Source organism: Camarhynchus parvulus, chromosome 5 (genome assembly GCF_901933205.1).
Source record: "Camarhynchus parvulus chromosome 5, STF_HiC, whole genome shotgun sequence".
Lineage (NCBI taxonomy): Eukaryota > Metazoa > Chordata > Aves > Passeriformes > Thraupidae > Camarhynchus > Camarhynchus parvulus.
Window position 1 is genome coordinate 12,083,221 of NC_044575.1, and position 17,701 is coordinate 12,100,921.

Here is a 17,701-nt window from a genome sequence, read left to right on the forward strand (position 1 = left end):
GGCAAAACTTTCACTGGATGGAGCATGATTGTATTTTCGTCTGATATGCATAGTATGCATTAAATATACAAAATGTAGAGAGATGTATATCATACAATCACCATCACAGAATGGCCTCGGTTGAAAGGGACCTTGAAAATCATCCAGTTCCAACCCCTCTGCCAAGGGCAGGGACACCTTGCACTATTCCAGGCTCCTCAGAGCTCCATCCAGCCTGGCCTTGAACACTGCCAGGGATGGGGCATGCACAGCTTCTCTGGGCAACCTGTGCCAGGGCCTCACCACCCTCCCAGGAAAGAATTTCTTCCAAATATCCAATCTAACCCTGCCCTCTTTCAGTTTGAAGCCATTCCCCCTTGTCCTCTCACTGCCTGCTCTTGTAAATAGTCTCTTTCCCTTTTTCTTGTAGGCTCCCTTCAGGTGTTGGAAGGCTGCACTTTGAACCCTTCAATTATAATATATATATATTATAATATATATATAATAATATATATAGTGTGCCTAAATACATTGAGATTATATATTTGTCCTCAGAAAGATTAGGTCACAGTTAAAGTAGTGTTGATTCTATGATCAATTAATAACTTTTAATAAATAAAAGAGTATTTACTGCAAGGATAACCTTGGGCCTCCACAAAGTGATGGAGAGTGAAACCCTCTTGCTAAGCCATGTTAAATGCAGCATGTGAGCAGACCTGTGTCTTGCCCAGAAAACTGATTAAACATGTGCTTAAGTTAAGTAGATGTTCTAGTATTTTGCTGTGTCAAGTTCCATGTATTGAATTACTACTCTGGATGAACAGCAAGTTGTTTCTTGGCAAGGGCTGAATTGCAATTCAACTCTCTGCAAACCTAGAAAATGCCTTTTTAAAAAGAAAGTAGGCCCAGCCGTGTTGTTTTTTTAGGATTTTTTCCTCCCCCTGTGAAAGAATTAGAGATGTGCTCTTTCGTTTTTGAAAAAATAATTGATCCATAGATAGCCATAGTGTTTTTTAAAACACATTACATACTGATGTTGCTATCAAGGCTATCAGTCAAGCCAAGATACAGAGATTTATTTCTGTTAAATATATGTTAAATACATATAAAAATATAATATTCATGATATCATTCTTTTGGTTGATTTGTGATATCTTAGCATGGGCTATCAGAAATTAAAAATGGTAACTGTAATATTTTTGTCATAACTGGGACTGTGAAAAAGCACACTATTAACTGTGTGCCTCCCATGAAGAAATATATTAGAGCAGTTGCTGCATTTGGAGCAAGTGGAAGTGAATTTCAGCACGGTCATCTGCAAGTGGAAGTGAATTTCAGCACTGTGCCCATGTGCTAGGCTGACTTCTATTTTTTCAGAAATAAGGATAAAGAAGGTTGTGTATTCATGATTTATCCATAGGATTCTTCAGATCCTACCCCCTGAAAGAATGCATGGTTCTTTGACCACACTAAGTCTACCTTTTAGAGATATCTGTATACCTTGGCAATTTTTCATTTTGTGGGTAATGGGAGGTGTGTGTTATAGAAAGACTGAAAACTGGTTTGCTCTGTGTATATATATACATCCCTGTTTCAGAAAGTTGCATGCTTATTGTATTCTTGAGTTCAAGTCATATAAACAGAATGAAAAGGTCTTTCAAAGGAAAAAAAACTGCTTGAAATTGAAAAGATAATTTTGAAAAAGAGGCAAATAATCACACTTTATTAATTTCTATGGGTAAAAAAGATCATACAAAATACTCTAGCTTGTGCTTTCAAGGTTGCCTCAGGAGAACAGATATTTTCTGAAATAGATGTATTTTAGTATATAGATTTTTCATTTTAAAAAGTGAGGCAATTCCTGTTAATTTCTTTATCTGGAGTTTCACAAGTCCTATAATGCCAAGCAAATAATTTGAGAGGGAACTCTTGTTTAGATGTCTGGTTTGAGAATATTTTTTGCTGCTCTACTGAAGTAGGGTGAGAATTTTCCTTTTCCCAGGGTGTGTACGGATCTTTCAGTTAAGTTTACGTGAGCTAGTGGCAATATTTGCATTACAGGTAATATCCAAGATTGATGGATCCATATCCGTCTGTAAGTGTATTGAATCTATTTAAGAGCAAATGTGCATGTGTTTGCATGTAGTATATAACATATGTTTGTACTTACATGAAAAGTTTCATGTTGGAAGACAAGGAATGTTACCTTCCACAGAAATTTTAGGAATGGCAAAGCCCTCGGCATCTCTGGAAAGAGCTCAGGGCTATCATATGCCTTATATAAAAATTGCTCTGGAAATTTTGTAGTAACTTTACTGATATTTAAGGTAATATCTTTTTGTCATTCGTAACACATCACTTGGGTAGTAGAATACCTCTGTGGATTATCATGAAAATTAATTCTTGTATTAACCCCCAAAACTAATGTAAATCATCTGACAGGAAAAAAAAAAAGGCTTTTGTATTAACCATTAGTGCTTTGCAGCAACATAGAAATATCTGTCTGAACAGAATTGCTTTCTGTGCATCTGTTGCTTATTTGCTTTGATACTGTGGTACCAATATTTCAATAGAGTCTATAGAAAAAACTCTCATTTGTAGTTGCCTAAGAAATACTTAATTTACTTTTTAATGAAGTTCATTACTTAAGACTTCGTATGCTACAGTATTGCTGGAAGCTGGAACCTGACCCCACTTTGCTTTTTCTTTCTTCACATATTTGCTTTTATCCTGTCAGTTTTACTCAAGTGACACTGAAATATGCAGATTTTTTCCCTTTTTCCTCCTATTTTTTCTTTTTTTTTTTTTTTTTTTTTTTTTTTTTTTTTTCCAGAAGGAGCTTATCAGTTGCTAGGCCTAGATTGTGAATGCAAGCTTTGATGTTAACAGCACCAGTGCCTTTCTTTTTTATTTGGGGCATTAAGTTCAATTACATATTCAAAGTATCTGTTCAATGCTTTTGCTGGAATGTTTCAATAATTAAAAGAACTGAGCTTTTTTAAAGTAGACTTTCCTCAGTGTTCCGATCCTAGTACAGAAGTGACTCAGACCAAATCCTCTTCTTGCTATTAATTTCATTTATTTCAAATCTCTGTGTTGGTGTTCATAGGCCAGTATAGCATGTTTCAAAAGCAGCACTTTAAGGAGTTGCCTGCAAAATACGTCAGCCAAAATAATATTTACTCTCTTTTGTTTTGTGCTGGAAAAAAAAAATACACCGATAAAGAACTGCAGTTTAGAAGTATTTACTTAATGAAAAATACACTGAGTTAATCCTGGTGTTTACTGACCAGTGTAATGAGAAGCAAGCTGTAAGTCATTGTTTCAAAGATAATGTGTCCAATGGAAAAACAACAATTACTTCATATGTTTTAAGAAACAGTAAAAAATTCCAAACACAAAAAATCCAACCAACCAAACACAACAAAAAAACTCCACCAGCCAACCAAACCCAACCCAAATATCAAAATAATTTTAACTGCATGGCCATGCATAAAAGAAGAATTTCAAAAAGAAATTTCAAAGTAGATTCAAGAGCTGTCTGAGTCTTCAGATAATCTATTTCCACTTCAAGCTCTCCAAGCAAACTCAAAGCCTAGCCAGTTTTCCTCCAAAGTCCCTAGCTGGGAAAGCAAGGTCCTGAAAAAAATTATGTCTCCTTTTGTTACAGCCAGACAGATATTTTTTTAAATATAGAGAAGATTATCAATTTTCATTTAAGTCTTTTGGGAAGATAAAAGAGAACACAGGGGAAAAGCAGCAGTAGTCACAAAAACCCAAAGTAACAAACATTGGTGGTTAAAATATGCAGAGAGGCTGAAAGATGCATGAGTATTGTTATTGAGAAATACTGGAGGTGGTCAGAAGTTGCACAGTACAATTACACCCACTGGTCCCAGTTTCAGTGAGTCAGTCAGAACAAGCACCTGCGTAAGAATTCCATGTGTCCTCTTGATTTGGAAAACCCCAAAATTTTATTGATGCAGTTTTACAGAGCCAAACCCTTGACTTGCTCAGATTTTTCCCCTAAAAAAAAAAATTAAAAAAAAAAAAATAGAAAGGAAAAACACCTGTAATATGGAAACTACTGTTATGTCTAGTGTAAGCAGGTGAATATACAGTTTTAACTAGGAAGTCAGGAAACAAGGCAGGCAACACAAAAAAGGAAGTCTTTTAAGGAGATGAGATAATACATTCAACAACTTAATTGAAAATCAATGTTTTTGTCACTACAGAACAAGAGCTTTTCAGCTAATATACTGTGAATTAATAGGACTGCTTATCCTATGATACTGTGTAAATTCTTTCCATGCCTTTGGAGTGATTGTTTTAAGTAAGCTGGGAGTTCTACAGAAATTGTGTCTCAGCCTGAATCAGTGATTCTGTATTTTGACGGAGGGTAGGGGTTAAAATTATCTCGGCAGGAGAGTGCTTGGCTTTTATCCTAAGGATGTGCAGAGGCATCAACAGGGAAGGATGCAGTGGCAGTGGCTTTCAGGACATCAAGTGTCAGCATCACAAACAGAAGCAGCATGAGCAGGCTGTGCTGATGGTGCTCCTTTCTTCCTCTGCCATTAGAAAGTTGGCGTGCGCCAGCAGCTCTCACAAAGTGGAATCCAAATTGCCATGGTTACTTCCAGCCCTACATTTCAGGAAGACTTGCCCAGTGGTGGCAGAGACTGGAGCACATCTTTCTGGGCAGCAGCTCAGAGCCACAGCCACCCTGGATCAGCACAGGAGCAGGCACTTCAGTGGGATGACATCAGTTAATGCCAGCTAGGGATTTGCCCCTGTGCTGTGTGATCCCCGGCTCTAACTCCCCCCAAAGACACAACCAGGTCCTCTGCCAGCCACAATCAGAGAACAACATTGTGACAGCTGAGTTCAGCCTAATCCCCTGCCTTAAATATAAGGCTTCAAGCTGTGAAAGGCAGAGAAGAAATGGTACAGAGTTGTGTACTGTCTTCTATGATGACAGCTAAAATAGGTAGGGAACATCCTCTTTCTGTGGAAAGTTTTCCTTTAAAAAAGGAAAAAAAAACTAGTAAAACCTTATTTGTCATTGTGCTTGAAAAAAAAAAAACCTCCGTAAAATGTTAGAGACAGTGGTTGCAATTAACAAATAATTTTTATTTGCTAAGTATTGCATAGATCTTCCCTGAAGTGTCTAGAGAATCTTGTCTTCTATTAATGATTTTGAAAAAAAAAAGCTACTCTTTTGCTATTTAAAATAAGTTAGATTAAATATTTGTCACCAGTTGTCTTATAAACTTTTATAACTGCTTTTAACTACAAGTTGCTAAGGTCAAAAATGCAGAGACAATGAATACTGTAATTTAACTAAATACCTCACAGTAGAGTGCATACTTAGCTTGTAGCAAATTAAAAACAGGTAATTTGTTTAAGTTTTTTATTGATGCATGGTAACTCAGCAGGGCAAAAAAACCCTGCATCTCTGGGTCTCAAGTCTTTTTGCATGTATAAGCTATCACCAGTGAAATTACTTTTGTGATTAGTCTGATACTCCTCAGTGACCTGCATAAGCTGTGGAGGCATTCAGTGCACAAAACCCTTCATATAACCCTTCCTCGTGGAGTTAACCGTGCATGTTAACAGCTTTACCCCAGTTAAACCAGTGGAACTTGAATTAGAAAGCACAGTACTGGAAAAGGGTACTGTGAAGTAACTTTTTGGAAATAGAAAGATATACAATTCTATGATGGCACTACTCCGGCACTTCTCATTTTCAGTAGCCAGGAATAATTATAGGTAATTGTCCTACTATTTCTCTCTGTTCAGAAGTTTCTTCGTAAGGAAGATACTTTATTTTTACTAGAATTACCTTTTTTTTTTCACCAGATCAAAGCATCCAAGGTTTTTGTCATAGGTAAAGGGTGAGCTAATAAAATCATCATCCCTTTGGATACTGGATCTGACTGATATTAAATGGCTTTTGCAATAGCTTGTAATGTAGTCAGTGGTTGTAGATGAAATTTTAAAATTAACAAGCTAATGTGAAACCCTCAAACATCAGCAAAGTAAAAATGTCTTTATAATTCCTCTAACTGTTGTTGGAAACAGACAGTTTGTAGGGCTTACAAGGGTTATTCTGATACCACAGACTTTGGTAAAGATACATATCTCTAGCATTTATGAAACCTTTCATTGTCTATTAATTTGGGGTGAAAACTAGTAACTTAAGATGCAGGTAGTATAAATTGGCAACGTTTGCAGCAAACTGTAATTACTGGTGTTTTGGTCCTTGAATGCTTTTTGGCTTCTTCACATATGCAGGCCTGTTCGTGATTATGTTTTGTCAAATACTTGCAAGATTAAGCCAGTATTAACTAGGTGATAAGTAAATCTTTTATTTGGACTGGTGGGCTCCCATTTTAAGCCACTTGTAACTCAATCTTGATGTGTGAAAATTTAACCCCAGCTGGCAACTGAGCCCCACACAGCCACTCAGCCAGTCCCCCTCAGTGGGATGGTGGAAAGAATTGGAAGTGCAAAAGCTACAAAACTTGTGGGTTGATATAAGGGCAGTTTAATATGTAAAACAACAACTGTGCCCTCAAGCAAAGAAAAAGGACTTCATTCACTACTTAACACAAACAGGTGTTCAGCCATCTCCAGAAAAGCAGGGCCTCACCATGTGTAGCATTGATTTGGGAAGGCAAATGCCATCACTCTGAACATTCCCTCTTTCTTCCTCCATCCCCCAAGCTTGATGTGCTGACCATAAAGCCACATGCTGTGGGGCATCCCTTGGGTCAGCTGTCCCAGCTCTATCTGTTCCCAATTTCTTGTGCACCCTCGGCCTCCTCACTGATTGGGGTGGTGGTAAGAGAGGCAAAAAAAGCCTTGACTCTATGTAAATGCTGCTGAGCAAGAATGAAAGCATCTTCACGTCATAAAGCCTTTTCAGTGCAAATCTGAAACAGCCCTGTACTAGCTACAATGAGGAAAATTAACTCTGCCTTTGCCAAAACCAGCACAGAGGTGAGCTGCAAAGCTGTCACTGTGAGAGTAATGAGCAGTTTCATGTTATTTAGTTCCTCTCTGCTGCATGTGATACGGGAAAATCTGACATCCCAACCAGTGCTGAAAGAGCAGAACACAGGGAGGAGGAGAAGGAGAATTTACCTTTTTAACTATTATAGTCAACTTTTTTTTGTTCCCTCTAAACTTGTGTAATGTTAAACTTCATCAATGATTTAATAAAACTTCCAACCACGTATTTGACCACTATTGATACATCCAGGACATCTGCAAGTTTTTGCCACTGTTTGTCATCAACAAAAGTTACTATTTCACTGCCATGACACCTTTCCAGTTAGGAAAATACAAACCAAAAATGATATTTTATAACATCATAACTGCTACTAGCGTCATTACACACAGAATGTTTCCTTTCAAATGTCAACCCCTATCAAATTCTCATACTTTAACATTTACTGTGAGTCAGCAACAATCATTAAGTATTGTGATTTTCATTATGAACGTCATACCTGTGTGATAAACACAAATATTTTTAGACTAATTACACTCTAGAAGTATAAATACATTTAGGATTAGTGTTGTGTGGTACCAGTCACATTGTCATCCCTTATCTTACACAGCCCTGGTTTTGCATGTAGTTCCACTAATACAGCTAGGAGACGTAAACTCAAAGAAGTGTTTGAAACAGATAGCAAGGCAAGTCGGAGAGTCTCAAACAATTCTAAGAAAAACGTATTTCTTGTAGTTAGTTGCTTCCTGGGTTTTAATGAAAAAGCCTTGACAGAAGCAGGAATTTTCCCTTCAGTTTACCCAGCATAAAGAAAACTGAGTCAAGAAGAAGGAAATTATTTGTACTGTAATTCTTGGTTTGAAATTTGATGAGCAGCATTTAGAGCTTGTCTATTTTGGGGTTGGGGTGTTTGTTTCTTTGTTTGCTTGGGGTTTTTCCCCAGAAAATTAATGTCTTTCAGGGTGTTTTGTGGAGAAAGCACTTGTAATTCTTTGAGTTATTTCTAAATGGGCAGAATTTCTGACCTTGAGGTGTATTATACTTTCTCATTTATTCAAATGGACATCTAGCCAGATTTCTAGTTTCTTAGAAAATCTGGCGGTAATTTAATTATTTTTATTTCTAAACTGATCTCAATAATTACATACTAGACCTTTCTCTCATGTTTCCAACTTTCCTTGTGTACCTCAGATATCCTCAAGTATTCAGGTGGAGACATTATTACTTAAAGCACACAGGAAAAGTTTTGTGGAAAACTCTGAAAGATTATTATCTCAAGTGTTATCCCACTTGACATAAATACTTTATGTGGTACAACAAGTTCACTTTCTGGTTAAAAACATTAAAAGAACAAACCTGCATGGGTATTGTTGTTAACCGTATATGTGGCACTGTCTAACAAATGAGGATTTTTGTGAATTATTATAATTCTGTCAAAACCTCTATTTTTTTTCCTATAACTAAGGACTTGTTTTGAACCATTCCCAGATAATGTTACCATGAAGTACTACTATAAGAACATCTAGTAAGCTGTAATAGCTACAGTGTGCCCATCCATTACCTCAACAGCAGCTTTTTGTAGGCAGTAATGCTTGTTAAGTCGTGCAGTGGGAATGATGGATCTGTGGGCTCAAGGAGGTTAATGTTGACAATGAGCAATTATTATTTTTGACAAGAATACCAAAGGGCTTCAAGATGAGTCTTCTAACGGAAAGCAGATTATGACTTCAGTTTTATTACTAAATGTCAAGCATAGATGTCAAGCATATAAACATGTGATGTAGAGGAAGATCACATTATTTTAGTAAGAGACAAAGCAGGGATCGAATGATGACCTTTTCTTGTGGGTTTTTTTTTGGTTACCCACAGGAAGAAGGAGGCAGAGTCCTCAGCATCTTAAAAAGGGAAATGGGGGAAGAAAACATCCGGCGAGGACACTTTCCTACAGATAAAAAAACTGAAAGAAAAAAGCACAATACGATTTTAATGAAGTCAATACTTGCGGATGTCTGTGGGTACTGGTGTGTGACTTCCGTGTCTTTCTTGTAGATAGAGTGTAATAGTAGGGGGGTGGGACAATGAGCCTCAATAACCTTCCAGAGTGCAGTTCTCTGTCTGTCTGATAATCACAGATACAAGAGATTTTTCTGTTTGGTGTTTAGATGAGATATTTTCCCCTCTGGCCTGTTGGTATGTGTTGCAGCCTTGATCTTAGACATGCTGGTCTTTGTCAGAGCTATTATTCAGACCACACTCCTCTGATGAAAGACAGAAAATATTTATTAGAGGCAGCTCCACCTCTCATTTGTTTTATGTGTGGCTGTGACAATAGCTGGTAAGTTCAGTTTCTGCTGCAACTTAACAGCTGGCCACGGCTCCTTATTTATCACGTTCATTGGAACACCAAAGGCACTTCTGATCAAAACACTTCAACTCAAATAATCTAGAACTGCATGAACATTTGAAATTATAACAAAATTTCATTGCTGACCTTAGCTGTAAAATGGGAGACAAGTAGGATCCCTTGTTAAAACAGCCTTTGCAGTTGTTAAAAGGCATTGCTTTGTTACTTGTTTAACATATCTTTACATGGAAGGGAAGCAATCTGTGCTTTTCTGTGGGTGGATTTGACCAGGAAAAGGTTGCCAGAAATCAGGGACATGACATAACAAAGAACAGTGTTAGAACTTCTTTGAATGGATATAATGATTAAATTGGATGTGCCCAAGACTGTACTGACATTTTTTGATTCCATTCCATTACTCTGCTGGAGACACCAAATACCTTCTTTCCTCTTTTTTTTCTTTTTTCTTTTTTTTTTCTTCTTACTAAACAAATGAAAACGCAATCTATAAAAAATTCCTTTCACATAAGCAGTAATTGTTCTGATATTTAAAGATACATTTCCTAACCATGGAAAATAAAACTAAATTGGCAAAGCAAGCCAGAAAAACAGAGATGGCATCTTACAGACACAGGCATCTTATAGACACAGGCATCTTATAGACACAAGCTGAGTTTTTTGAAATTTCAAGAGTCAATTTAATGTGTACCAAGGATGCCAGACTCTCCATGAATGCCTTTTTGAGAAAATCAAGGTACTTTCACACTTGTTGAGTTCCTTATGAAAGTAGAGCAGGTATATTGGGATAAAGGGAACATGCCCCGAATTTGTTTCTTGGCTGCTATAGTTTTCAGATAATTCTTTCATCTACAGACATGTAGGACCTCAGACATCCCTCAGTTGTTCTTCCAGAAGTTTTATGTAGGAAATTATCACAGTAGGACCCTTTAAGCCCACCAATACACCATACATGGAATCATAGGATCATTAAGCTGGAAAAGACCTCAAAGATGGTTAAGTCCAGCCTTTACCAATCATCATGTTGTCAAATAGACCATGGCACTAAGTGTCACATCCAGCTGTTTCTTGAACACTTCCAGGGTTAGTGATGCCACCACCTCCCTGGGCAGCCCATTCCAATGCTCAACTACCCTTTCCATGAAGGAAATCTTCCAGATCTCCAACCTAAACCTCCTCTGGTGAAGCTTGTTGGTGTGATGCTTCTAGAACCCTGTGAGAAGGACCTACAATATGCTCCACTCTAGATCATAATCTACCCAGACATTGTTCTCTTTTAACCATAAGAGCTGGAGGAGTCAATGAGACCTTCATCTCCCAGAAACTGTAGCTGCCAAGAACATAAATGGCACCACTTTCTGCAGGGCTCCAATCAGATTTAAAAACTTCAATGTGAGGGGAATTTCGGGAGGTGCACTGACTGGTATTACCGAGATGATTTTTTAAAGTGTGCATGTACTGTGCAAAAAAAAATCAGATTTTGTGACACCATCAGCTGATACATATCTGTTACACTCCTTGCATACTGATTCATCTAGTCCTTCCTTGCAAAGGATGTTCAGCACTGTCCTGTTACTTTGCCTCATCCTCAATTTGCTAATCCATCTTCCCCAGCAGTGCAATACCACTGTACTGGGGGGACTGGAATATGGACTGTAACCATATTTTCAAATGCTAGATGATGTTTAAAAATCCAGCTCAGAAGGGTTCAATATTTGTAGAAGGTTACATGGTTTTCAGGCAGGAAAGCAAGAGGTAAGGTATTGACTGTTACACATTGACCTGTAGTTAAAAAAAAAACAACAAAAAAACCAAACAACCAAAAAACAACAACAACAAAAAAACCCTCTGATCTTTCAGTCTGGAAGGTAGTCAAGTATCTTTAGTTCCTAGATAATTTAGTGCTGATTTTGCATGTCTCAAAGACATCACTGATCATCTGCTTGGAAGTTCCTGCTTAAAACATAAAGAATATTTTTAAGGTTTTCCATCACGTGGAGCATATTCTTGCTAGGCAGACCAAGCTTTAGATGTCACAGTGTCATCTTTCTCAGTTTTTAGAACTTTGCAGAGGGCTGTCAACAGATTTCAATTGTGGACAGAGGAAAATGTCAAGGACCAGACTGAGGGGTTTCAGAAGAGTATGGTCTCATTTAGATGAAGGCAGAATCATGGGATGGGTCTGTCTACCTCAGACAGAAAATAGAGGAAGAATAAATTTTGCTGCATTTCCTGGCTAAGGTGACATATTTTACTCTGGGTTTGGACAGTGAAAGGTCAGATTGGACAGGTTCTGGAGAGTCTCATTATAGGTGACTCCAAATTCCTGACTGTTCTAAAGACCATTTCAAGAAGGCATGCCACTTGATAAAACTAAATGGAAGAAATTCCTGAGATCTGAACACTGTGGACTTTTTAACCTTTGCCCAATAGTCCACTTCATGAGAAAGCAGTGGAACATTGGATAAATTCCTTAGATTTTGAAACAATAACGTTTCCTGTCTCTTTCCCTCAGCACACATCCATGTGTGTATGCACATGCACAGACAACACAGACATATTTATCTGTCTATATATAATCTTCAGCGGAAGCTCATGTACAGGGGAAATCCTGGGAATAATTAAGGAAAGGATCCTGCATGCTCCAGCAGACGGAATACATTTTTTTTCATTTAAAGCAGTTGTTTTTTTTCCCCTTTACCACCAACTTGCTGCAATTAGGAGGTTGTTGGAGAGATATCAATTGAGATTTGGGAACTGTTTTTTTTGGAAATGTTTTGAATTAAAATCTAATTGGTAGCTTTCTTTGATAACTATTTTATTGTTGGGTGCAGCTAAATGGAAATCAACCGCAAAGGGAACTCCAATTTTGTTTGTCATTAATTTTAACTTGATTTCACAAATGATTTACATATATGATATTTTCCCTATTCGTTCTGCATCATTCCTGAACAGCATTTAGGCTGATGTAGTGTCATTTTCCCATTTATTTATGTTACTTTAAAATATCCTGCATTACTTCAAGCATGGCTGTCAGCAAAATGGTGAAGAAGGAATAAGTGGACCAAAGTGGTATTTCCTGCAGTTTATGAAAAACTGTGGAATTAGCAACCCTGAGGACTCAATTTCATTGGTTTACCCAAGGCATGTTTGGGTGATGTGAGCAAAGGAAAGTGAACCTGCACTGCAAATACATTATTATAACAATGAACAGTTTTGAAGAGATCAAATTGGAATGTAACAATGTGGAAAGCCAAGGGTCAGCTGCACGCTCAGGTTACCCCAGTTAAATGTGTTACCAGGAGGATGTGAACTCAACCATGGCCATGTGTGAACACTAAGCAAATGTAAATGTGAGCTGGGTCCATGGACCATATGAGAAAAGTGAAGGATACCTGAAAATTACTACTGGAAAGATTAATGCATAATTTTGTGGGGGGGAAATGGATTACAGGCATGACAGCAGAGGAGTAATTTCACTAACAATGAATGCCAAATAACCTGGGCATGCATGACCCCAGCCAAAACACACTTGTCCAAGTCCAATTGACTCTATGGACTTTGGATCTTGCCCATGGAATGCAAGAGAAAGCAGCCACTTCTGGAGGCCAAAATCCTTAAATCCTTACAAGGGAGACATAGTTGATATTTTCCTGGAATTAATTATGACTGTCATTAGTACCAGACAAAGGCAGGTATGTAAGTGTTTACTCATTGTGAAAACACAAATATTGAAAGCTCTTTCTCTTGAAAATTGAGTTAACAGGCAAAAATACAATAGGGGTTTCTTTGAGTGTTTGCAGCTGAAATGCAGCTCTACTTAGCAGTAAAGAGAAGGATAACATCTTGCTAAATCACTGTATGGGGGGACCCTAGCATTCCCCCTCTTCTGATTGATTTAGGAATAAAATAGAGTTCCCTTAATGGGGCATGACAGCTGCAGAGATGTACCTTTCCCAGGGTGCCTAAGCAGGATCCCAGTCCCTCTGCCCAGAACACTCCATCAATACAGGAAATCTGGCAGGAAGAGGAGATGACTCCATGCATTGCAGCCTCTTAAGTAACAAACCAGCCACACCTCCACTGCCTCGGTGCTGTGCACGGTGCTGCCTGCAAGCCTGTTTAAAGTTGTAGTTTGGTTCCTGCTGTCAGAAATTTTTTGTCTCTGCAAGACATTAATTCAAGTTAGGTTGTTCCCCTGCTTTGTTTGGAATTATTTGCATCATGGTTCCACTCCAAAAATAAGTGTTTATATAAAAAGGCAATCTCTTCTCTTAGCAGATGTGCCCTGCAAGTGCTTTAAGTCAAAGATATTACGGACTTTAGTGACTCAGATATTTCTCAGATTCTTTTTGACTGTGGTTGCATTGTAAAGGGAGATTTGATTTATATGTCTTCTAGACATTGTCACAATATGAGCCTTAGATACCTGAAACTAAGGCTAAAAGCTGACCATGAAATTTTCTTTTACATTTTTAATACTGATAGTAATGTATAAGAGAAGAGACAAGTGGTTTGAAAATAGTCTTTTCACTTCTTAAATAAGGAGCTATAATTGGGAAATTGCTGAGAGACTGTAACTAAGAACAGCAGTCATATGGTTTTTATACTTCTCAGATGGAAATTAAACATATCAATGTTGCCTTGCAATAACTTTAAAAATATTTGTCTTTTACAAAATATTTTTTCAGGATGTTTAATTAAATTGAAATGGATTTGATCCAAAAAAAGGGATTCCTTTGATAGTTTTATAAATTCCTCACGGTGAACTTCAGAATTAGGAAGATCTTGAGAGCTTTGAGATTGGCATTTAAATTGCATTAACATATGATTTTTTGCTGATTTTGCCAGTGTTTCCTGGCAACTGCCTTTGTTCATCCAGTGCCTCTTTTGCCGTTGTACCTATATAATCACAGGTTAGAAAGGCAGCATTTGGCTAAAAGGGTCACCCTGTCAATGAATACCCAAGTTCTTCTCAATGCTTTCTGAATGGAAGCTATTTGTTCCCAGGAGAGAGTGATAAGTGTACATCTGTACATTTTCTTGTAGAAAGGTGCCAGTTAGGTGACAGAACCTGGGGCTTGGATTGCCTTTGTTGTAGGAAATTACATGTAGCAGAGAAAGGCCACTGGGCAGGTGCCTGTCTTCAGACTGCTTTGCAACTCAGACTGTTATGATCACAGTATAAGTGATTCTGGAAATGCACACAGATGCCAGGAACCTGATGGGATATAACTGCATCTTCTAATAAGGAGTATTGCTGACAACTTGGTCAGCAATGAAAAAGCAAAGGCATTTCCAAACAGGATTTGAAAAGACAAAAAAAAAATCAGTTTTGCGCAACTTTGGCTGTCTGAGATCTATTCTAGAAACCCAAGTAAGGTTCTTTAAGCCATTTCTGGTCTGTGAAAGGAAAATCAGGACAGACATCACATTCTGTACAGGTGATGGTTCCCCACTTCTGAAAAAACTTTGGGAAGGGTACAAAGGACTCATTGTTGCAGAACTTTATCACCGAGAGCTTTTTAGAAAGAGGGGGAAAGTCATCAGCAGATCCACAAATCCCTCTCTGTGTGTGAGGGACAGACAAAATCTCCATGGAAGAACTCTACTGGGGCTGGTCAATAATCAGTGGTGGTTGGGATATCAGAAGATTTTTTTCTGTCCTCCTCACAGTGCCATATTTACAAGATCAGGCCTGAAGTTAAGCTCAGTTTGCTATCATGCTTCCTTCCACCAGGGAGTGCCAACTAAACAGCCTGTGTTCCGCTGCATGGGGATACCACACAGTAGTGGAGTGTATAAAATATACACTTAATCCTCAGTGCTTTTCTGCTCAATTCATTTATGAAAGAAGATTCTAAGGCTGGTAAAATAATATTGAGCATGCACATGACAGGAAAAAAAAAACCAACTCTGTATCCAGAGTATTTTTAAGTAAAGGGCTTTTAGAAAATCTGTGCAGACATGCTGGCGTTTTACCTCCTCTTGTTTTAACCTATGACTGATTCATCAGTTGAAGTGTAAAGAAACAGATCTTCTTATGGTAATTGATTCTCAGGGGCTATTAGTGTAAACGTAAATGCTCAACATAGATGTTACGTAGGTGGGTGATAGAGGGAAAACATAAATTGTCAGCAATATAAGGCAGTCTGTTCATACCATAGGGTGAGAAAGTGAAGAATGTTAGAAATCAGAGACTCAGAAATACCTCCCAGAGTTGGCTGTCAGTGTAGCCTCCCATTGTGAGTAATTATAAGAAGCATACTGTGCAGGAGTCGATTCTGGTCCTTCAGCTCAACAGGCAAAACACTTACACATAACAGAAATTTCAGGCAAGATTTGCAAAGGAGCTTAGAAGAGTTAAACACCTGGCTACCACTGGCATTCTAAGGGATATAGGACCTAAATTTTTGGTATTCCAGAAAACTGTCGAAAGTTTTTATTCTTCTCTAGCCCTGGACTAGAATTCATTTATCTTCAAAGCAGCTATAATTTTCAAACCACAGAGAATAGGAGTAGAGCATGGATTGAAAGCTCAAGACAATATTCTAGTTGATCTAGCCCATGAAAGTGGTAAGGTTAACTCCAAAGTACTAGAAGAAATGCTAAAAACTGTTGGTTCTTGCCTTTCTTGGTTTTGAACCCTTACAGCTTGTGCTTTTTATACCTTCTTCGAAGTCTAAGAGTTTATAACATACTTTTTTTTTTTTTTTTTTTTTTTTTTTAACAAAGAATAAGATTTCATATCATCATATGCCTTCAGAAATCAGATCTTCCAGGGAAGTAACAAGTAAAGTTTAGGAGTTGTGATAAAATGAGGGGACTGAATCATACTGCATTTATCTAAGTAGTCTGGGGAATATAATCTGCATTATTGTTGTGTGTACGGGCTTCTCCTCTGTGCTGTACCTGTCGGGATGGTGGCTGCAGGAGGACACCCTCCTGCCTCCAGTGCCCACAGGGAATGCTGCATGTGCTCACTGTGACACAGGCCATGCCAGGATGAACGGGCTCAGCCCCTGCACCAGGGGATAACAGGAGGAAACAATCTTTTAAAGCTCCCTTCCCTATTTTGCATACAATTCCCAGTCCTCTTCAGAAAGACCCTCAGGCAAAACTCCTAGGCACTACGGGATCAAACTTGTGCTTCGCAGGAGACGTTTTCCACCCTTATTAATTGTGAAGTGTCAGTTCCCAGCAGCAAGCACATTCTAGTATCTGCCTTTTTATGAAGATGTGAGAACCACAAGGAGTCTGGGATTCTAAATTCTTTTCAGATCCTTTATAAAAAAAAAAAAGCCCAGATGTTGCACAAAACATTTAAAGAACTTTATTTAAAAAACATTTTCTTTCTAAATGGAAGTTTATGCAGAGTACAATTAAACATGTTTTTCTAACTAAACATCCTAGTTTGTATCTTGTGGCGGGGAAAAATAAATATGTAAAAATAAAAACCATCTGAGAGTTTGCAGTTAATCGTGGTGTGCCAGCTTGAATCAGATCCCCAAATGAAAAGACATGCAAATTCCCCTGCTGTAATCCCAAACTCCTAGATCTGCCCCCAGGACTGAGGTCTTCAAGCTGAAGACTCAGTCCTGCATCCGAGATGGAATACATCTGAAATTTCTTAAATTCTGCTGGTTTCTCTATTCTTGCAAATTGTACCATGCCAATCCAATTACATCTGTGAAAGTACCAAGAGAAAATTTTTGTGTCTCCAGTAACATCAAGGTGCAACTTTCAGAACTGAACATGGGTTTCTGTGTAGTTACTTCAAGACATGTTATGTTTTCTTGGCTTTTTAAGACAGGTGCCCTTGTAAAAGCCAGTCTGCTCAACAGTCCTTTCCCCTCTCTTTTAATAAAGACAGTTTCCAGTTATCTAATTCTAATTCTTCTGGGACTTTCTCCAGCCCTTCCACATTCTTGAAAATAATAATTTCTAGTTTAGAGATTACCCTGCCTTGCTTTAGAAAAACTTTAGGGTGAATTTTCCATCAGAGCTGCTGGAGTGTCAGTGCCTGAGCTCCGGCCAGCCCCCAGCACACCAGCAGCCTGGCTGGGGAAGCGGCGTCGCAGCGGAGCAGCGGCTCCAGGCAGAGGCAGGCTCCGGCCGGCCGCTTCCCAGGGTGACTCCCTACGGCGGGGGTAGGAGAGCTTCACCCTTGGCCTTGGAGCACGTAGAGCTTCCAACTAGCCGCGCAGGAAATGAAGAGAAGCTAGACAGTTCTCTGCAACATGACAACCGCTTACTCCCGATAGGGAGAAGCTACAAAGATCTGCCCCGTGGGCGGGCAAAACCAGAGATTATAAAGACTCCCAGAGGGGCGGTGCAACCCACCCCCT